The sequence below is a fragment of the Heterocephalus glaber genome, unplaced genomic scaffold (genome assembly GCF_053883595.1).
Source record: "Heterocephalus glaber isolate CG9 unplaced genomic scaffold, H.glaber_assembly_v1.0 deba00001472, whole genome shotgun sequence".
Lineage (NCBI taxonomy): Eukaryota > Metazoa > Chordata > Mammalia > Rodentia > Bathyergidae > Heterocephalus > Heterocephalus glaber.
The window spans coordinates 22336612-22359505 of record NW_028258315.1 but is presented as its reverse complement, the minus strand read 5'-3'; the positions used below and the strand labels follow the sequence as shown (position 1 = coordinate 22359505).

Sequence of the window (22894 nt, the reverse complement as noted above, 5' to 3'; positions counted from 1 at the left end):
TCCCTCAAATCAAGCAAGAAGAGCCACAGAAAAAATACTTGCAAGACAGAAGGCATAGTCTTTTATTACCTGATTTCCAAATGACATCTCATCACATTTGTGATAATCTATTCATTAGAAATAAGTCATGAGGTCCAGCCTATATTCAAGGTAAGTAATTATGCAAAGTGTGTGTCCCAAGAGCTGGGGGCATCTTGGGAGCTTTTTACGAAGTTCTCTGTCACATTGACCTGGCTTTGTAATTATTTGTAGAACAGTTCTTTTACATTTTAGGCACTTTTCAGTTAGGATGTCTCAAATACTGATGTTAAAAAAATCTCATGCACAGGGTGCTATGGAACCTCAAGTGGACCCTTTCTGTGAGTCTATCTTCTTCCAATCCCAAAGGATAAACAGTGTTTGGAACATACAAAACATTGCAAATTATTTGCTGAATAAATAAATGTGCTAAATGTTAGGGCCTGTGCAAATGGAGAACCAGTTATTAGGTAGTTCTAGTGGGTACAAAATTTAAAAAATAAGAACATAGAAAATGTATTTAAACATGTGAAAAATTTTCATGAAAGAAAACATGTGTGTTCAATATTAGAGGAGGAAAATTGGCAAACAAGAGAAGAGGAAATAAAGATTAACCATGGGAAAAGATTTAGAGTAGGTAGAATTGGAATACTACTTTGGGGACGTATCCAATAGTCTGATTTTAAGTAACTTCCAGAAGGTGTCTCCCATTATCCTTGGGTTATTAATTCATGATCTAGTTCACTTTATCCCTATAGGTTTAGTATGGGGAGTGTGTTCTGGCTTAGATATTTGGTAGCCTTAGAAATCTGATTTCAAACTGTTTGACTATCATTTCAGACTCAGAGTGTATGAAGTGTTCATCTGTATCCTTTTTAGATTGTCTCTGGGTAGACTGTAGAACTCAGCTATATAATTCAAGTTCACTATAAGCGCAGTAAACAAGGGACTCTGAGGGTAGGTTTGTTTAGGATGAGTTGGCAGAGGTAGCTGATAGAGATAGAGATATCCATGAGGACCCTTAGGAAATGGGATACGTGTCACTGTCCTTGTCTCAGTAAGAACTGGGAGGATGATGTTTCCAGGATCTTGTCCACTGTTTTCTACTTCTCAAAGACTGGAACTATTGAGAAAGAGTAAATACAAAACAAGTCATATACATGTGTTCAACTTTAAGAGTTTAAATCTCAGCTGTAGAAATCACTGATTATATTCACTCTTTGCGTGGAAGTGGAATCTGAGTGCCAGGAGTGTTGGGACTAAAATCAAATGACCAATTATTTTTTAAATTAAGCTGTGATGTTACATTAGTAATGAGTTATTTCCTTTAAGAAGTAATTTATTTGCTGTGGGTTTTTTTTAAAGTTTGGTATAGATACTGTGTAGTTATCTACTGTCAGTCCTGAGATGGGATAAAGTAAAGCAGTTTGATAGAATCAATGGGATGAGGGAAAATGCTTTAGTGAAGGTGAGAAAAGGAAACCTTTTAAAGTGGGATTAAAAACCATGTCAATTTTTTCAGGGGCAGAGTGTGGTTGTTTTGATTCCTTCTATATTTCGACCTTTAGGAGCCTCATTTTCTCTGTTGGCCAGATTCCATTTCAATCGACAGTATTTTATTTCTGAATGCAAATTCAAAGCAGGTTAGATCATAGCCACTGCAAACCACTTTCTGCCCCTCATAAATCTTTAGAGAAGCAAGCTCCCGAACAGAGATTAGGCTCCCAGCAGCTCTTGCTCTCCTGACCCCTGTCCCCTGACATCTGACTCCTTTCTTTCCTGTGTTTGCCTTCTTGCCTTTTCATTTATGCCTTTTCAAACTCAGATCAAACTGCAAGGTGAGAATCCAGTCCTTATGTGAATTCCCACAGGACCTTCACTTCTAGCAAAGGACAATCAAAGTATGGGGACTTGGTCACTGAATTTTTGGGGAGTCTTGGAATACTTCCTGAAAACAGCCACTGATATAACCCATATTTCACTTGCCAAGGTAAGTACCATTACTGTTTTATTGTGAGCAGTTATGCTTTTGCAGTCTTTTGCTCTGACAGTGCAAGAGAAGAAAGAAAGTCTATGTACTGGATATGAGTTTCCTGATGATTGCTACTGGAGTGTTGGGGCAGAAGTCCTGACTCTGGGAGTTCCAAAAGACCAGGTTAGGCTACATGCCTCCAAATACCAATCAAGGAGGAGAACAGTGGTGAAAGGAAAGAAAGGAACTTTGACCTGCATGGCGAGACAGAGTGGCTCAAGGTATATCTTTGAGGAACTGACTTTACAGTTTTAGAGAAAAGGGAAACAAAGGCAAGGCTTGGAGATTTGCATAGCTGGAAAATTTACACAGCTAGCAATTTTAGGTGAACCAGGTCACATTATAGTTTGGTTGATGGTATCTCAGGACTCATTCTGTGAGGTTCTGGGATAACCATCATTGCCTGACCAGGCATTTCAGTTCCTGTCCTGAGATGAGGGCCTCTTTCTTAGGGGTGCAGCCTCTATTCCATCATGCAGTAATTGTTGCTGCTTGGGGGTGACCTCATCCTGGGGTCATCCACCAGGCTCTGCTTTTCCTGGAACTCAGTGTGGCTGCAGGTTTCAGACAATGACTAGAGACTCTAGGGGTCTGGAACTGGATGAGATAAAAGCTGGCAGTTGAGTGTCCCTGCAAGTCCTGAAAATGACTTTAGCGACTCTTGGCATTTTCAGTCATGAAGAGGGATAAATCGGATAGGTCAATGTAGGGCTAATCAACCTTGTACTACTCCTTAAATGGTTAACATGCTTGTGTGCAGTCCTGAACAGGGATCTGACCTAAAGTTTTAGGGTCATAAGGGAGACTATAAAATTAAGGCAGAGATATAAAGCCCTGTCCTACTTTTTGCTACTCGCTGGGACAGTCAACCTTTGATTCTGTCTTTCAAGATTGCAACTCGTTTCTCTGCCGCTCAATCCAAGCTTTCCACTTTTCAACTGATTCAGTAATATTAAACTGATAATGATCAAAAACCGAATAAATGATAATAATAATTACAACAGAATTGGAGAGTTTCCTGTATTCCAGCACGGTCCATCAGTATCTCATAACTGTGCCATAAACATGTCGGATGGTGTTACATGTCTCTTCCTCTCTGTCTTCCAGTGCACTTTGGTTTCTTGTTCTGCCCTTCATTCCTCCCTCTAAAGGTAACTGTGTAGATGGTGAACAACAGGTTTTGTGTATATTTTTTTATTTGGTGGATTTAACTTTTCAAATATCAATCTCTATTTTGTTTTACAAACAAACAAACAAACAAACAGACCAACACTGTATTAGCTACTTTCCCATTGCTGAGACAAAATACCCAAAACCCACACCTTAAAGGAGGAGAGGTTTATTAGGCTCGCAGTTTCAGCAGACTCAGTCCATGTTTGCTGGATCCAAGGCAGAAATGGCATGGCAGAGGAAAGGTGTTCACCGCATGATGTCTCAGAGACGGGAGAGCAGCCAGAGAACAGAATGCACCCTTCTGAGTCATCACCCCAGTTACCCATCCACCTCTTCTGACCAGGCCCCATCTGTGAACATGAGACATTTGGGGAGTTGTTATGGTTTTACAGACTAGAGTGAATCAAGGATAAATGTTAGCTTGTCTGTTCCTAAAACAGGGTATGCTTAGGGTGGGGTGACATGAGGTGGAAAATTCTGGGGAAGTGTAAAAACACATGATTATCAGGCCTACCAGGCTTTCACTGAGCTATAGCTGCCTTACTCTTTTGATTTATTTCTCAGTCGTTTATCAATTATTTGCTGGGTGAGCCTCTTTATAACTCCATATTTAGTCCATTTTGAGAACCCTGGGAAGTAGAAAAAGATTAAATTTAGGAAGCACAGTAAAATTTGGAGGTTAAAAGTTTTGTGGGAATCAGGCTGTGTAAAGTTAAATCTTGATGGTTTGCAGTAAAGTTGGCTTTTGCATTTCATCCATTTGGACTTTTAGGGATGTAGAGTGACTGAGCGCTGGAGCCTGGCCAATCATTCTGTATTTACTTGAGTGCTGATTACAACTTGGGACAGCTGGGTTCACAGGTGGCTGTCTGTTTCCATGTGGTCCTTAAGAACCACATGGAAACCCAAAGAACCCAAGCAGATGCACAGACCCTAGGGCCTTAGCAAGCATCATGGCAAGGCTTTGTGATGATGTTGGTTTAGCCAAGATACGAGAAATGAGCCCAGACATCTTAGCTGCATGATGGTGCACCCCCTCTGTGTGGGCTGCTGGAGCCGACCTTGGGATCTTTGGCATAGAATGGCTGATCTTGTGGAACATGCTGGGAAGAAAACAGAGGAGACTTGTTTTGAAGCAGGTGAAGCTCTAGTATCAATGTTTGTTTTTTCAAATTCTTCACATTTTTTTCCTCTCAAAACAGAAGTGATAGCCAAGTTCCATAAAGATTACAGAATGTGAATTTAATTTTGAGTGCCAGGGCTAGGTAGGCAGTGCTAAGTGAGCTCTCCCAAATTATCCTTTGTTTTTGGATTTACATTGAACTGACTTCAAGTCAAGAGCAACAAATGAAAAGGGCCTTACTTGGAAATCATATGCTTTGGTCCCCTAAGTTGCCCCACCTCCCTGCTTATGAGGTTTGGATTTGGTGTTGGATTTGTCAGTTAATAATCCTTGACCTGTTTTTCAGATTTCAGAGACTACATTGACATGGACTGGATAAGACAGTCATAAAAAAAGTATTCGTTGTATATCTAAAAGTCACATTTAACTGAATATCCTGATTGTATTTTTATTTTTAGTGGGATTATCAAATACAGAGAATGACAGTGAACATGATTTTATGAACAGTTGATTTCTTTTGATATTCCTAAAACTTACTGATATTTTTCATTATGAGAAATGCCCAAAACAGATCTTGGGGGAATACATCAGGAAAACAAATGGCCAGGGAAAAGATAAGATACAAATTAAAGGAAGAAGGGTATAACAAATAGTTCTAGTCCTATGTGTTTTAGAAAAATTAAAATATTTTGTCTAAGGAATAGGTTATACATTCTAGTCAAGCTGTCTGAAAAGAATAAGACACTAGCAAAGTAAAGTAAGATATTTCAGATAAAGTTGTAGCAAAAAGAGATGCTACTCATGCTAGGAATTTTCAAACACTAAGGAAGAACCTTAAACAAAGGGGAAATTATTAGTAGTATTAGCTCCAGGGGTAGAAAATAAAGGAAATCCAAAATTTCCTTGGATAGATATTCAGGAGAAAATAATGTGCGCAAAAGAGAGGCAAATGTTTGAGGCTAGAACAGAGCAGCATAAGAAGCAGTAGAAGTAGCCTCTACAAGGGTGAAGAGCTAATGATGACTGTTCGGAAGAGATTGAGGAGTCTGGGGAGCTGGACAGAGTCAACCCCAAAGCACTACTTGAATGGCAGAATATGGAACTCAGAAGCAAAGTAAAAGTCAATAATTGAAATATGTTAACTCAGAAAGATTTATCAAGGGTTGCCCTATTACTGGGGTTGTGAGCCACTGAAAATTTCTAAAGCCTTCTGAAAAGAGTTGTAATGTTTCAAACTCCCTTCTGTAGGAGCTAAGATAGTATGTGTAGAGAGAAGTTTCCATCTCAGATGGAAAAAGGAAGAGTGTCAAAGCTAGTGTCTTGATGGGAGATTTCTCTCAGTCACCATGGACCAATATCTTGTCAACAATCCTAGAAGATCCACAAAGGAATGATGGTATTGGGGTAGAACTATATTGGAGCAGGGAAGCCCATTTGTGATAAATTGATGAACTTTCCTGCAAGGGTAAGAACCATATCATCATTGGCTAATGGTTATGCACAATGGCTGAGGAACAGTCACCTGAGTCCCTCGCAATGGGAAGGGAAGCAGATGAGTGGGTTGGGTATGACACTATTTGTACATTTGTGTCCAAAAGATTGTATGTGTGCCCTGCTAGATGCTCACTCTGAACAGGCAGGGCAGTGACTGCTGCAGAGCAGACTTCCAACAAATATATTTTGTCTTCTTTAAAAAATCACTTTGGAAAAGGAGTGTTTTTAAATAAAAGTGCTTCTGGGGGCAGAGTGATGGGGGGGTTCCTTGGCCAGATTTTATATTGGGGTTCATAATTTACATTTCAAAATGTTGGGAATTTGTGAATGATACATTATGTGCAAAAGGGATTTTGAAGATATGATTAAATGAAGAGTTGTGAAATAGGGGGATTATACTGAATTATTCAAAAGAAGAAACACAGGCCAAGGATTATCTGCAGGATTCATAATCTTTCTACTCCTCCTCTGAGATACCTGGACCATTTCCATTGCTGCCTCAATCCTGTTTCAAGACTCTGTTAATTGACAGGCATTTACTAATTGTCTAATGATTAATTCTTTTAATAAGTTTTTAGTATCAAGGGAGACTTTGCTTGATTGTGTTGGGGCTGTTGGAGAGCATAAATAACCTCAAGGGATGCCGTGTGCATTTTGTCTGACTTACGAGTGTTTTCCTCTGGAATTGAGCTGCTGCTCTCCAGGAAAAGCACACTCACAACAGAAGGGCTACGTAAGTAGAAATGCACAGCTCAAAGGCAAGTGGGGAAGGAAAGAGGAATGAACAGTGGTACCACCAGGGAGGGGAGCCACAGAGTTGGAAAGCAAGGGCTCAGAAACTAACGACAAGAAATGCCACCAAGCAAATTCCCTGAACACTGCTTTTTCTTCTCTTGGGCCCTTTCCTCCTTCCTGATGTGGGTCATCACTTCGACCACCAACCAGCTCTCCCCATTGTAAAAGCGAGAGAAACTGAGGCATGTCTTTGAGGTCTTTGCCCATCACTGCAAAGAACCAATCACTTCTACTTTTTTGTAATTTGATTCTGGGAAGCCCTTCCCTTATTCTCAATTTTGCTTTTGGCTCTTTCAGCTACTTGCAGTCAGTTGCAGTTCAAAACTATTAAATGGGAAATTCCAGAAGTAAAGAATTCATAACTTGGAACTTTCACTCCGAGTAGCAGGATGAAATCTTGCCCTACCCAGCTCTGACTCATCTGCGACATAAAACATCTCTGTCCAGAATCATTAGTTCTTCAAAAGCTTGATTTAATTTGGCACCAAAATCATCAAGGCCTGGGCTTTTCTTTGATAAGAAACTTTTTATTACTGATTCAATCTCTTATTTAGTATTTGTAGGTTCAATTTTCCATTTATTTACAATTCTGACTTGGTGTGTCTTACGTATTTTAAATTTACCAATTTCTTCTGGATTATCCATTGTGTTATTGGTTATGTATGTCTCTTAGGACCCTTTTCATCTGCTATCGGTTGTTAAATGTCCTTGTTCATTTCTGATTTTATTTGAGTTTTGTCTCTTTTCCCTTAATTTTGCTAAGTGTGCCTTCATTTTATTTATCTTTTTAAAAACCTAACTCTTATAGTTGATGATATTTTGTAATGATTGCCTAGCATCCATTTATGTCTGTTCTGCTCTTTATTATTTTCTTCTTTCTACTAATTTAGGGCTTCTTTTGTTCTTTTTTTTTCTGCTGGTTCCCCGAAGTTTGTACTTGGTTATTAATATTTGATATCTAATAATTTGAGACTCTTTGTTAGGTTAAGACATGTCAAAAATCCAGGAACTCTGTGTTAGGACATCAGTACCCCTTGAATAATAAGCATGAAGGGTATCACAGCCATTAGAACTGCTGAGTTGCTTATGAAACTCAACTGTGGAGAACATGGCCCTGAGAAAATAGTAAATAAGATCCTCCAATTTTAATAGAAAATAAATAAAATTTTCTGGAAGTCTCATAGTCTCCTGGTGAAAGTATAAATTAGAATGACCACTTTGGAAAGTTTTGACAGCATTTACTAAGGAAAAACACAAGTATACATTATGTTTCAAACACATACACACATACACAACTAAATATGTACATATGTTCACCAAGAGACATAAATAAGAGTGTTCATAGCAGTGCTATTTGTAGTAGCCTCAAACAGGAAGCTATTCAAATATCCATCAACAATAGAATGGATGAATAAATGGGGACATGGTCACTCAAAGAGATTCATGTTTACCATAATGGAAATAAACAATCCACAGTTATGGAACAATATAAACAAATGTCACTAATAAAATGTCGAGCTTAAGAAGTCAGACACAAAAGAGTACATGCTATATGATTCCCTTTATACAAATCACAAAAGAGGCAATCTATGCAGTTAATAGCTAGATATTGTTTACCATTGGTGAGGGGTATTTTACAGAAGAAAGCACAAAGCAGTGTTCTGTGGTGCTGGACTCTGTTTTATAATCTAAGTGCCAGTTAGGTGGGAATGTTTGGTTTGTGAAATTTCACTCAGCCAACTGTGCAATTTTCAGTAATGTTATACAACCATAAAAGATTAAAAATAATAAAAAGTGTTCCGGATAGAAACTTGAACAGCTGAGGGAGATGGGATTAGGAAAGGAAAGAATTAATTGTGTGAGATACTAAGGACAAATTTCATTCTTTTTGGAGTCAATTATGTATATAACAGGTTTTATTTTCTGGGATGGTTTTGTGGGTATACAGAGACTGTGTATAAGACTTTTCTTCCCTGGTATGATTGTAACACTGTATAATATCAAAGATATAAAATATTTACTTCTATCATGACTTTTTCTTTTACAAAGAGTTTAAGGCATACTTTAAGGGATTAGGAGTCAATTACCTGGTGAACTGGTCCTATGAAAATAGTCAAGTAAATAACATACAGGAAAAACAGCAGTGGAAATAATTTTTGTTGATTTTATAATAAGAAAAAAAGCCATCTTCACTATCCAGTATTCCGAATAAATACCAACTCCACCTATTCATGCTCTGTGTTCTATTTTAATTTTCACTATCCATGTGTAGCTTTGAGCAAGTTATAAGACCTCTCTGCATTACCCTGACCCTAAAATAAATTGATCACCCAGCTCTTTCATTACAGTTATGACACTTACTACTATGCAATATTATTTCTTATTATTTTGATTCCTTTTGTTTTAATAGTTTAAATTCCGTACCTATCTATCTTATTCATTGCTGTTTATCTCATTATAGAAAAGCACATGGAAAATGGTAGAAAATAATTTATTTAATGAATGACAAGGCTGGAGTAGATTAGCAGGCACTTTCTAGCTATAAATCTCTGGGACTCTAACAGTGGTAAAAGATTTTAGGTGTTCAGAGGGGCTCAAAAGTTAACAAAATTCTTATTCTGGAGAAGACTGGCTTACATATGGTCTTCTCAGAATCAGATCAAAAAGTGTGTTCATATTACATAGTGGTATCAATAATCTTTGGTTTGATGGACATTAAAACTTGTGTGAGAGAGGAGGGGCAGCCAGCATCACATTCACTTAGCTTTAGCAAAGGATCCTGGTGCAATTAGTAACCACATAGCTAAAGTTTCTCGTAGGTCTCAGGTACAGCTTCTGATGTCCCCGTAGTACCACATTCAGATACAAATGGTCACGTGACACATAGAGGATGTGGCTAGCATCAGCACAGCAAAGCCATCTGGTCTGGGGACACTGGGTTTTAATTTCCAACTTGATATGCAGTCTCCTGGGGATTGTGTGACTAGGATTGTTTTCTGTAGCTACACATCATCAGTGCTAGCTACTCTGACTCCATAAATATCCTAACAAGGAGGTAAAGGACGTGGGGTTAGTGCCCAGTCATTAGCTGGATTCTCATCAACTTTGGATTTGGGATAAATGTCACCACAATTTCTTGAGTTAGTTTTACAGGGAGGATTCAATCATGGTTTAGATGTGCAGATATCTTACAGTAAGAGACAGGTCACTGGCTAGCTGTTAGGATCTTCCTCTCAGATAGGCCTTGGTTGAGTCTTCTGGAGTTTTCAATGTTAGTGATAATGCTGCTATTTCCAAGTGCTCCACTGTGGCAGGTGATTTGTGCTCTCATCTACACAAGGGCCCAGTGTGAAAGGTGCTTTCTACCCTTTGGCTAGGAAACAACACAAGAGGTGAGAAGCTTTCTCACTGCCATCCATTTGATAAATGACGGAGTCAGATGTCACACATGTTTAAAATGGAAAGTAACCAAATGCTTTTTGTGTTCAAGATGGTTAAGGCATTTTTGACTTTGGTAGTTAACTAAAAAAAAGGAGACATGTCTGCTTGTATATGATTACCTCTTTCAGTATGAGGTACACTGCAGACAATGGTTCTCACAGTGTGGTTCAGGAACACTTGTGGGTTCCAGCAGTTCTTTCAGGGGTACATGGGTATAACTGTTTTTATAGTAGTACCAATATATTATTTGTCATTCTGACTCTCATCATCCCATGAACACACGTGGAGTTCAGAGGCTACGTGACACATGATATTGCTAAAGACATCTGAAGACAACAGCCATCCAGAGGTGATCCACAGTATAAAGGAGTACTAGATAAATTATCTGCAAACACTGTAATATTTTATAGGAGGAACTTGAGGATCAGCTGAGCTTCTGAAGATTTTGATATCCACAGAGGTCCTACCACCAACTCCCCATGCATATTGAAGGTCAGGCTGTATGAGAGTAGAACTATCTTATAAAACACTAGAGTAAAGAGATTTGAGGATATGTAAACAAACATCACCCTTCTCACCATTCTTTTATAGAAAACATACTTATTCTTCATAAATATACCTATTAAATGTATAATGGATTTGCTATTATTCCTAAAATAACACGTATCCAAAATGTTTTGTTTTCTAAGCTAAATGTACATTGATATAAGCCATATAAACCAAAGCTCTTTGAGAGTCTTCAATAATTTTTAATTATGTAAAAGTAGCTTGAGTCCAAAATGCTGGAAGACAGCTGGTGTTGGGAGCCATTCATAGGAAGAAACAGGAAGGGCTTGGTGGCTCAGGAGTAGGCTGAAAAACCCAGGATTCCTTTTGACTTCAACTTTCCTCCTCTGGGCTGGGACCCTGGTCCTCAGTTGGCCCCATTAATGATGCCTCCAACCCAATTCTATTTTCTAGGAATTTCAATCATGTAATTAATTCCCTTGCAAGATGTTAGCAGCTGAGACAGTGACAGTAAATAGGAAATGATTCCCCTTGTACCTAGCAGAAGTCTGCAGAGCATATGTACCAAATAAACTTGTTTATTTGGCTAGGAGAGCATCCCTTGCTTGGCGTTTGTCCTGCTCTCTGTTTTCCAGGACTGGGAGTTGTATTTTCTCCTTTCATCTACTGTGGCTCTGCACATTACAGGAGTGCCAAGACAGCATGTTTTCCTCTGCCCATCCCCCTTCCTATGCAGCAAGGGGCCCTGTAGAAGGGTAAGCCCAGTTGGCTGACAACTGCTCCACGTGATCCTGGAGGGGGCGGGGCGAGCCCGCTGTCCGCTTCAAAGCCACTGTCCCTGAGGGACTGACTACCTCTGCTCAGTTGTAGGGCAAGATTATTGAGCCAGCATTTAAAAAAAAAAAAAAAAAAAAATGCAAGCCTCACTTCTTCCTGCTTCATTTCCCACTGTATTTATTCACTCGCTAGCATATTCACTACTAAGATCCATGTACATTTTAAGAATTTTTATGAGAATTGGATACAAAAGCTAAAATTATTCTGAAGTCCTGGATCAATTTTAGAAAATGAAGGAATGAATTGAAAAATCAAAGACCATGTGTAGGCTGTGTGTGTGTTAGCAGCAACAATCTCTCCACAACCTGGTCCACACCAAGCTTCCTTTTTGTCACCATACGTTCTTTCCCCCCGTGCTACAACAGGATTCCAGTTTAAAAGCACGAGGCATAGAGGCTGGAAACCTCAATGTAGGTCCCACACCCACTGAGTGATAGTAGTGTGATCTTGAGCAGAGTTTTCTTGTTCTTTCTTTCTTTTCTTTTTAGCACTTTTGAGTTTCATTTCTTTTCTCAGTTGTAAACCTGGGATGATCCCAGGTTTGATCAATTCTTCTAGATGTGTTTATTCTTTGAGTAAACATTAGTAAAATATGGCTACTCCTCCCTGAAGCTCAAGTGGACAGAGACACTTAAAATTAAGTGTATACTCTTCACCAATTCCTTTAAGAAGCTGAGCAATCAAAGAAGTTCACGGTTTTTGGTTTTACTATTTCCTATGAGAAGATCCACAAGAGAGAGGAGACAGAGCGGTGCCTCTGAAGAGCAAGACTTATGAGTGTATCTTTCTCCTTTGGCTCCTCTTCAAATTGGCTCCACACACTGGCTAATTGGCTTCTAGGTCTTAATTAAGGTGTTTTGTCATTTTGTTCACCTAGAAACATTTCATGTACATGTCCCCCCCCATCTAATAATGTAAAAGAAATATCGTATTCTGGAAATGACCTGTTAATACTTTCGACTATTATTATTTTGTGGGTTCATGCACTGTGATCCCAGGAGAGTAGATAGCATCTCTTAAATCTTGTAAGATCTCTTAAGATCTTACAAGGTCACATTAAGATAATTGCATAATAGATACCTGCACGGATCTTAGAATTCCTTCTAAGATGCTTTCTTAAAGCAAATCAAAGTCTATAAGCAAGCACAAATGGTGGAGAGAGCACCCTACCTGGCTGTCAGCTGTCATAGCTCATACCAGGGCCCCAACTGGTTTCATAGCTGGGCATAGAAACCAAAGCAGACACTCCCACTAGCAATGGAGAAGGGTTCCTCTCTCCCCCCAGCCCCCCCCCCCAGCATTTGTTATTGGTTGATGTCTTGATAGCAGCCATTCTTTCTGGGATGAGGTGGAATCTCAGTGTTGTTTTCATCTGCATCTCTTGAATGACCAGTGATGCTGAACATTTTTTCATATATTTATTTGCTGCTTTTACTTCTTTGTCTGAGAAATGTCTGTTCATTTCAGATGCCCATTTTTGAATTGGGTCTTTGAACTTGGGGGGGTCTGATTTTTTTCAGTTCTTTATGTATTCTAGATAGTAGTCCTTTGTCTGAGGTTCAGCTGCTAAAAATTTTTTCCCACATTGTAGGTTGTCTGTGAGTTCTGTTGGTGGTTTCTTTTGCAGTGCAGAAGCTTTTTAATAAGATGAGATCCCAGTTGTTGATTCTTTGTGCAAGTTCCTGTGCTACTGAGGTTTTGTTCATAAAGTCTTTTCCTATGCCAGTGTCTTCAAGAGTTCTACCTAACTTATCTTCCAGCAAGTTTAGTGTTTCTGTTTTAATATTTAGATCTTTAATCCACTTTGTTCTTAGTTTAGTGCATGGTGATAGGTAAGGTGCAACCACTGTGGAAATCAGTATGGAGATACCTCAAAGAACTGGGACTAGAGGTCCCATTTGACCCAGCTATTCCCCTGCTGGGTATCTTCCCAAAAGAATTAAAAGAATCATACCACAGAAATATATGCGCACCCATGTTTATTGTGGCACAGTTTGTAATAGCTAAAGCTTGGAAACAGCCCAAGTGCCCATCAACTGGAAACTGGATAAAGAAGATGTGGGGTTTTTTTTTTTTATAAAATGGAGTACTACTCAGCCATAAAGAATGAGAAACTAGACTCATTTATAGCTAAATGCATGCATTTTGAGGCCATACTATTAAGTAAAATAAATAGGACACACATATGTAAATAGCAAATAGTTTGTCTAGTATGAGAAACTGAAAGTGTAAATAAGGATTAAAATGATTAAAATGAATAATTGATATTGTGAAATAGGAAGAAAAGTCCAAAGGGGTAGGGGTGATGGGAGGGGAAGGGTAAAGGAAAGAAGGGAAAGGAAACATTATGGGAAAAGAAAAAAAAATAGAAATGAAGTCTATGTAAATAGGGAAAGGTGGAGGGGGTGAAGGGCGCACAGGTAATGGGGAAAAAATAAGAACCAAGATACATCATGTACAGGTACAAGCACCCAACGACAAATGTAAACATATTCTATACCTAAAATGTACCAGTAAAACAACTTAAGAAAAAAAAAAAAGAAAGAAAGAAACCAGAGGAGACAGCAGCACAGAGGCAAAACAGGCATATTGTGCACTATTAGTAGTTCTTGCTTCGGATGACACTTGATTTATACAAATGTCTTATTCATGAGTGCCATCATTTAACTTTTTACAGTGATTTAGGGGGGAATTTATTTGTGTTTCACAATTCAGAAGTACTTCAAGCTGAATGCTTGTTTTTCCTCAAATTCAATTCATGTGTCTATATCCTAAGCTCCAAAGTGGGAAGTGATTAAGTCATGGGGATGGTGCCCTCATGAATGGAATCAGTGAGAGAGGGAGAGAAACAGGGAGGAGGGACAGAGGGAGAGAGAGAGAGAGAGAGAGAGAGATTTTTTTGCTCCTTCCATCATGTGAAGACACAGCAAGAAGGTGCCATCTATGAACCATTAAGTGGGCTTCAACAGACATTAAGTCTGACAGCCTCTCAATTCTGGGCTTTCCAGCCTCTAAAATTATTAGAAATAAATTTCTGATTTTTATAAGGTACCTAGTCTAAGGTATTTTGTTATAGCAGCTTAAACAGAAATAGACAAGAGAAGTAAAGACACTGTTGTCTTTATGTTTCCTTCTGATATCTAGTCTATTGGACTCAGGACAAACTGACCTCTGGCAGACATAGTGTTCTTGTTATTTGAGATGTTTACCTTCTACCAAACAAAAACAAAGTAAAAGACAACAGCACATGGAAGGAAATAAATCTCTCCAAGCAGTCTGTGGATTTCCCCTATTGGGAATCCAAATATTTTGAGTAAAATAGTTGTTCATGTTAAATGTAAAAAGTTCATGTTTTGGAGTCAGATTTGCCTGGTTACGATTCTGAAAACTACCACTGGGTACTGAGCCATCTTCTAACCCTCTCTAAGTGTAGCTTCCTCAACCGTAGAGTAGCACTTGCTTTTGCCATTGTAAGCATTAGCTGACGTTCTTCGAGCTGAGCATCTAGCTCAGAGTCCCGGAGCATCTTAGGCTCTTCTTATGAACATTTATTACTACTGCCCAGAAGAGGGGCTTGGGCAGTTACCATTACTTTCTGTGCATTAATTCATCATATTTTTCCATGGAGAACATCCCTGTAAAGCTATAAAAATAACAATTTTGCTTGAGAATAAAGAAGAACCTCTAAGACAAAGGGTGGCCCAGAAGGGAAGGCTTACAAGATGAACAACTCTTAGAAAATACATTGTCTCTCTCAAAATTTGATTCGGTCTATGCTGGGACAGATTCTTAGAGGAAGTCATCTCACCAGGGACTCTCCAGTCACTGGAATTACCTGTGTTTGAAGAAAAATGAGAAGAGGAAGAGGGAGGGATTGAGAGAGGAGCAGGAGGATCAGGAACGCTCATTTTTCTTGATGTGGCATCTTTGTAAATCAACTCAGTCGCCCTTTTCCTCTTAGATTTAAAATGTCACTGTATTAACGTTGATAGCAAAGGAGAGATTAGATCAATGTTGGCAGAAGTTTAAGACTAAAGGGAGGGAAGTCTTTCCATACCTAGGAAAGGGAAAAAATGGATTTCTGAATTATTTCAAGAACTGTAATTTTTAAGATTATATTTCCATATTCAGGCAAGCACTGGGTTTGCACACACACACACACACACACACACACACACATGCATACTTTGTCATCTAGGTCATCCTAGATCTGAGTTACCACACGGAGAATTATTGACACGGAGACTCTTAGAGCAACACAGAGACCCAACCAAAACGAATCTTTGCTATGCTTAAGCTACTGAGGCTTCGAGATTTTTGGTTATTGCAACATAATTTAATCTAGTAGGACTAATGTATGTGTATTCTTGCTTCCATCAAACTGAAAAATGAAATAGCTAGCTCACTGTTGCTGTCAGTTCAAGAATGAATTGCATATTTACAAATGTAGTGACATGTTGTGAAAGAGTGGTGTGTTATAAACTATCCTCCTTCAGTGGCTCTCAATAATAAATAGATGTGAAGGTGGTAGGTGTGCAGTCCTTCTTGCAGGACACTTCTCTGTATGGCCTTGAACTCCTGCCTTCCTCACTTGAAATTCTCAAGAATAACTGAAGTGTTTTGGGAAGGCAACATCGTGAGATAAGAGAGGAGCTGGTTGGAATAGCTGGGCTTTGTTCCTGTAATGGTTTAGAAGTGAGGTGTCCTTCAAAAGCCTCATGTCTTTGAACAGTGATTGGATCACAGGGCTGTCTTAGTCACTTTTTCATTGCTGGGACAAAATACCAGACACCTAAAGTTAAAGGAGGAAAGGTTTATTTTAGCTCACAGTTCATAGAGGTTTCAGTCCTTCATCGCCTGAACTCAACGAAGGTCAGCATGGCAGAGAAGAAACAGTCCATGGTAGAGGAGGCAGGAAATAACAAACAATAAGCAGGGAGCCTGCTTTCTTTCTGTCCCTAGGCTACAAGCCTATTGATTGGTGCCATCCACACTCAGGGTGTGGCTTCCAATTACCCATACCCAGAATAATGGTAAAACAATCAGTGGAATAATCCAATCATCATGCCCTTGATTCATAGTCACACACCCTTCATCCACATTCATATATGTATGATCCAGCCACCTCCAAAAAGCTCCACCCATGAGTTCATGAGGCTTAGGGAGACATCTAGTTATAAGCCATAATAGGACCCCTATACTGAAAGTACTAAATATGCTGTCAGGAGGTAGGGCCTGGCAGGAGGTTCATCACTGGAAGGGTATATCTCCCTCTTGGTTCCTCCTTTTGTTCTCTTCCTGGCCTCTATGATGTGAGCAGCTTTCCTCTGCCAGAGCCTTCCACCGTGCTGCTCTGCCTTGAAGCCTGCTGACCAGGGACTGGCACGATTAGCCTAATAAACCTCTCCTCCTTTAGGTTGTAGGCTTCAGGTATTGTATCCTAGGGAAAAAGACAGCAACTAAGACTCTTGCTGTCCCCTGTGGATGGGATGTTCTTCCATGTTTTAGCCTACTTGTCAGTAGCCCCCAGGGCATATAGCCCAGGGCAGGTTGGTTTCTATGCAAGGTCCTTCAGCTGCAGTACATGGGAGCTATGTGCAGCACATTTGTGTCAATCCTGGGCAGCTTCCTAGAGCCAGGGGTGATCAGCTTACCCTAAATCTTTGGCTTCTATTGTCCCTTGCTGCCAACATGGGATGTGACAAAAAACATGGTGAATATTTAAATTTTAAAAATTATTACAGTAAAAGATACATTGCCATTAATCCCCTTAAAATACTCCCCCTTGCTTTGACTTCCCATTCTTATCACTTTATAGTTCTAGAAGTCCTTTTTTGTGTCTTATGCTGTTGCGGGTGCCTCAATGTGCTGAAATGATTCAAACCATTTACTTTTTCCACTTACTTTGACTTTGGAGAAGAGGCAGAAGTTGCACAGTGCCAGTTCTGGTGAATAAGGTGGGTGAAAACACACCATCATGTTTTCAGAAGCTTGTCTTTCTATTGGATGGCACTGGGCACTGGCATTCACTATATTTTTGATCACTCCTTGCAGAGACAGTCATGAAAGAGGACTTCCAAACTGCTTCAGAAAGTGGCAAAAAGGATGGGACAAGTGTGTTCGAAGCAAGGAATATGTTATGGGGAATTAATTGCAATGCTTCTTGGCAGCACAATCCATTTACTTCTGGGCCAGGAAGATGGAGAGAAGAGCCATTTAAAAACTTGAAACATTTCTCATATTTTCAATCCCCCCTCAGGCATAAGAAATAAACCCTCCTGCCTGAGACTTCATGGTTGAGCTGGAAAACAGTGTGCAGTGAACCAGCTTCACATGTTCCAGAGGCAAAATTCAGTCCTCTACTCTTTCACATAACATTTCTAAAATGTGAAAAATAAGAGAAATTTAAAATTTCCGTTGAGGAGCTCCAACCATCCTCTCAGGTTATTATCAGCAGAAGTCCTTGAAGTGGATGATACTGAAGTAAATGTTCACAGAGAGTGCCTGACCTTGACTTTGAATCAGAACATCAAAGGCCTTGACTCCTGGAGCAGGAAGCAGCTTTCCAGGAGCCCGCCTAAGCTGTTTTTGCTCCCTAGAAAGGATCACGCACCCCTGGCCCACTGCAGATGTCTCCATTTGAAAGGCAATGCTGCTTTGAAGGGAGAGACCATTAAACATGCTTTCCTCTGGGATGGTCCAACTTCTTTATTAAATTATCAGTGAGACCTGGCTCCATATTTCCTTAATGTCACCTAGTCCACTTGTTAAGGTTCCTACTTTTAATTCCCTTTCAGCTGGACAAAATTATCTGGGCTGGATTCGTGTGCTTGCCTATGCTTCCCTCAAGGTGGTCTGTTTTTATCAAATCCTCCCCATCCCCATGAAAACACCCCTCATTTCCATGTCCGGCAGCAGACAGACCCCTGTGTGGGAAGAACAGAGATAGGTCTGTTGTGGAGAAATTGTACGAAGGCTCATTTTGCTCCAAGTGCCTGGTTAGGTTAAGTAGCAATTGCTGCATCACAAATAGTAAGAGGGACCTCAGGGTTTCCATTCAGGGACTACAGCAAGAGTGGTGGGAAAGAGAGCTATGTGTAGAGTCAGGGAGACAGACCAGAGTTTCCATCACATACCATGAACAATGTAGTAATTACACTAATACTTATGAGAAAAGTCTGTGTAAAGGAAAAAAAACCAAAACAGATGTTTCTGTAAACAAATGGAGTTTTTAAGCAAGTCTGTTTATGTCTACTGGTTCTTGTCTATCAGCTTGTGAAGTATGGGGTCTTTAGTCCTCACATCCAGGATGGCTTGGGGTGCTTTGTTCATCAATGAGCTTTTATTATTGCTAGATGAATTGCTTGTAATATTAAGTGCTTTTTGAAATCTGAATAAAAATGACCTTTAAATCCCTCAGTTTAGACCAGTTCTCTTAGGTAAATCACAAATGCATAGGTTTGAGTGAATCTTTATTCCCATCCTCAACATTTGAATTTAGGAAAACTAGTTCTTTTAATGATTTTCTCTCACTAGAAAAATCTAAGAATGCTCATTAGTGACTCAAAGATGATTGCTCCCTTTATTCTTTTCTTATTGAGCTATCAAAAAGTTCTGCCAAAGGCTCCTCTATTTCCCTTGCTGCTCTTTTTTTCTTCCTGAATTTATGGCGTGATTCAACTGGGTCCAGGGCTTTGTCAAATTGAATAGTTTTAATTGCCTTATTTGCAATGGGAAAATCTTTTAATATTTTACTTTGGCCCTCAAGAAATTATACTTCCAACCATGTGACATTTCTCTCTCCTACATTTACAAATAACAAGATGAAGCTAGATGCATAGACCTTCACTTAGAGATCTTATTATTCTTTTTTTGCATCAGCTTGCTCTCTCTCTCTCTCTGCATCTCTCTCTCCCCCTTCCGTCCTTCTTTCCTTCCTTCCTTCCTTCTTTCCTTCCTTCCTCTTCTCTCACTCTTTCATTTCTTTCATTTTCATTTCCTCTCTGTCCTTCTTTCTCCATCCCTCTTTGGCTATAATTATTCAGTGACCCACATTTAAATTTCACACACCCATAATTTTTTTAAGCAATAGGGATTGAATTCGATGAATGTATTTAATGTTTCTGCTTTTTCTAGGTCATTTTTATGATATTCTAACCACTGTTTTTCTGCCTTGAGAAAAGAAATGACTAAATCAGTTCACTGCCTAATACTGTAGTTCCTTTTTCTGTGGCCTTGGTTTGTTAAACCAACCCCTTTTTGGGCTTTTCTGTGCACTTGGAAGAGTCCAACTCTCCATGTCCAGCTGAGGACCATCCTTTGGTAGCCTTTTATCTTGCATTGAGTAGCTTAAGAGAAGAAAGCTCTCAGGGACTGCAGTACTGTGAGTACCAGCTTGCAGGCTCTGTGGAGCACCAGAGTAAGAACACTGAGTTTTAATTAATTTATTTCTTTTGTTCATGCTCTGTTGCTTATCTTTAGTATATGTGCTGCTGAAGTGAGCACTGTTGCTTATCTTTATTTTTTACAGGTTTTTTTTGGTACTGCGGATCGAACTCGGGACCTTCCACTTGTGAGGCAGGCGATGGCACCACTGAGCTAAATCCCAGGTTTATCTTTTTTTTTTTTTATTCTTAAATTCTTTTATTGGTACATTTTAGGTATATAATATGTTTACATTTATCATTGGGTGTTTGTACCTGTACATGATGTATCTTGATTTTTATTTTTTCCCCATTACCTGTGTGCCCTTCACCCCCTCTGCCTTTCCCTATTTACATAGACATCGTTTCCAAAATACTGCTTCTTGCTTCTTACCTTCTGACATTACTAGCCACACGCACATATATCTTACATTTTGTCTTTGTGACTGGTTTAAAATAAAATTTGCTTTTTGTAATATGCTTTTAAATCTTCATGCTCATCTCTTCCTTTTGATTTAAGTTGTTAATTTTCCCACCTAAAATATTGCTTATGTTTAACATGCCAAAATGGGAAAAATTCATATTATACAACTGTGCCAAGAATATTCTCTTTTATATTTAAAATTCTACATCTGTTAAAAAGAATTTCTTCAAACGTCTAAAAAGCGTCTTATCCATATTCAAATCCTACACTATTAACTTGGGCTATTAATGGCACCAAAATCTGTATTCTAAAAGTGTAGACAGCCATTTCTTCTGAGCTTGGTCAATGCTTTATGATATTTTTCCCTTGTTTTAAAATTCTATAAAAGTCTTATTTTAATGTCCCTTCCTTTAAACATGTTCTTTCTCTAAGCCTCAGCTCCCCTTTATGAATCTTTGGCTAAGAGCTTTGCTGAGAGAAGAGCTACTTCCTGTCACACAGATGCCCTTCCCATTTAAGTCTTGTCTTGCACTTTTTCATATTGCTATTTCAAACTTGCATTGAATATCTAAAAAGTAACAAAATAAAACCATCCCATGTGTTTTAGTTTCCTAGGCCTGCTGTGACAGAACTGCACATTCGGTGGCGTAGGCCAGTAGAAGAATGTGCCAGTGCCCACCAGAAATCATCGCCACAGAAGAGATGCTAAAACTCAAATGGACAAAATGAGTCATCTGTTGATGTCAATGAGTTTTCGTCCCCAACCATTCCAGTTCTGGCAAAAATGTCCAATTTACAAAATGGCCCTGTTGGTGTAGCTGGAGACAGGATGAGCCACAGCTTGGACTTCCACTTGCTAAGCCTGGTCAAGGTGCTGCTGCCTCCCGTTCTTGAAGCTGCCAGCAGCAGAGGCCAGCATTGAGCTCCAGGGACTGTGCTCGCTTTCCAAAAGAGCCAGTGGCTGCTTGAAAGTGAGTGACCAGGATGACTGGCCTCTTTTGGCCTTCAGTGAACACCTGGAGGTTTGCTGTCACAAGAATAGAAGTCTACTTCCTGTGTGGATTTTCATCAACCTATCTGCCCAGCCCCACCCCATTCCATTGTCCTGGACCCAGAGAAGGCCTGAGCTTTAGACATAAAACTTTCACCTTTCAACATGGAAGCAGGGGAACGACTTCACAGGAAGGGAAATGGGGACTCCCTGGTTCAATAGATCACCATGTTTATATCATATCTTCAACTTTCTCTTCTTTGTGGTATTTTAACTCCCTGGGTAACTAGGGTCACACAATGCTGATATTTACACAGAATTGAGAGGGCTATAGAGATAAAAGAGATTTTTTAAAAAAGCACCACTGTCAGAGTCCATTTAAAAAAAATTCTGGCGTTCATAAAAAAATATAAACATGAAGCCCGGCATAGTGGCACATACCTTTAATCCCAGCACTTGGGAGGCTGAGGCAGGAGGATTGCTGGTGAGTTTGAGGCCAACCTGGGATTTACATTGAGTTCAAGGACAACCAGAACTACATAGAGATCCTGTCTTCTAAAACAAAACAACAAACAATCAAACAAAAAACCCCTAAAGCTCCCCAAACAAAAAATAAACATCTGTCAAAGTTTTTATTTAGTTCATTATTGAGGAAACTAGTAAATCTGGTAACCAAATAGTTTCTCTGGTGTGAGAAACTGAAAGTGTAAATAAAGATCAAAATGTATAATAGATAATGTGAAATAGGAAGAAAAGATCCAAAGGGGAAGGGGAAGTGGGAGGCATAGGAGAAAGGAAAGAAGGGAAAGGAATAAATATGAGAAAAGGAAAATATGGAAAAAAATTAATAAGAAGAAAAGTAGTTACTGAATCACTCAAGAAAATTACACTGAGGTAAATTTACTAAGTAAGAGCCCAAACTAGGCAATGGGCCCAACTTCATAAACCCATAGTCTTTGGGATTGTTTTTTGTACTGGGCAGAAATAATTTGCACTTCTAGTGGCCTTAATCTGAAACATGAACTAACACGCAATTTCACAAAATATTGGCTCTCCAAAATAAGAAGTCAAACACTGGCTTGCCATGATTAAGGACCCCATGAAAGGACCAGGTCACGTCATATTCTGACACTCTAAAAACACAGTCCTCATTTTGCCTTATTTCCAAGTTTTGAGCATTTATTTCAAACAGACACTTTGTTATGAGCTTCAAATTAAGGGCTTTATTTGTCCCTTGGCTGTACTCTTGTCTCATTTCTGCACTTACTTGTCTCATTTTGCTGGAGTAAAAATTACAAAAACATGACAGTATATTCTGGACTATTTTCGAAGCAATGCTAGATAAATCAGGGAAAATCAAAAACTAATTTTTCGTAATGCATAAACTAATTGCGGAACTGAATTTTTTAAAAATATAGAAAATTCTTGTAAATGCTCCATTAAAAGGATTTTGCTGAATTTTGTACTTCTTCATTTTCTACTAAGAAATAGAATGGTTACAAACTCATATTTAGGAGCATTAATCTGATTGCAACTCTCAAGGCAGGAAAGCACCCTATTTGCTAAAGGTCATCATGCTACTACTATTAACGCTTCTCTTGACTTACTGAATCCTATATCTTGATAGTTATCAGAC

The 22894-nt window shown here is 39.2% G+C and overlaps 1 long non-coding RNA gene across 1 annotated transcript; it reads left to right on the top strand.

The window, feature by feature from the left end:
- The first annotated feature begins 877 nt into the window (after positions 1 to 877).
- LOC147826230 (uncharacterized) lies at positions 878 to 22680 on the top strand. Its single transcript, XR_015439235.1, has 3 exons — positions 878 to 2008; positions 19951 to 20029; positions 20875 to 22680. It is a non-coding gene; the product is annotated as an uncharacterized LOC147826230 (long non-coding RNA).
- The last annotated feature ends 214 nt before the right edge of the window (positions 22681 to 22894 follow it).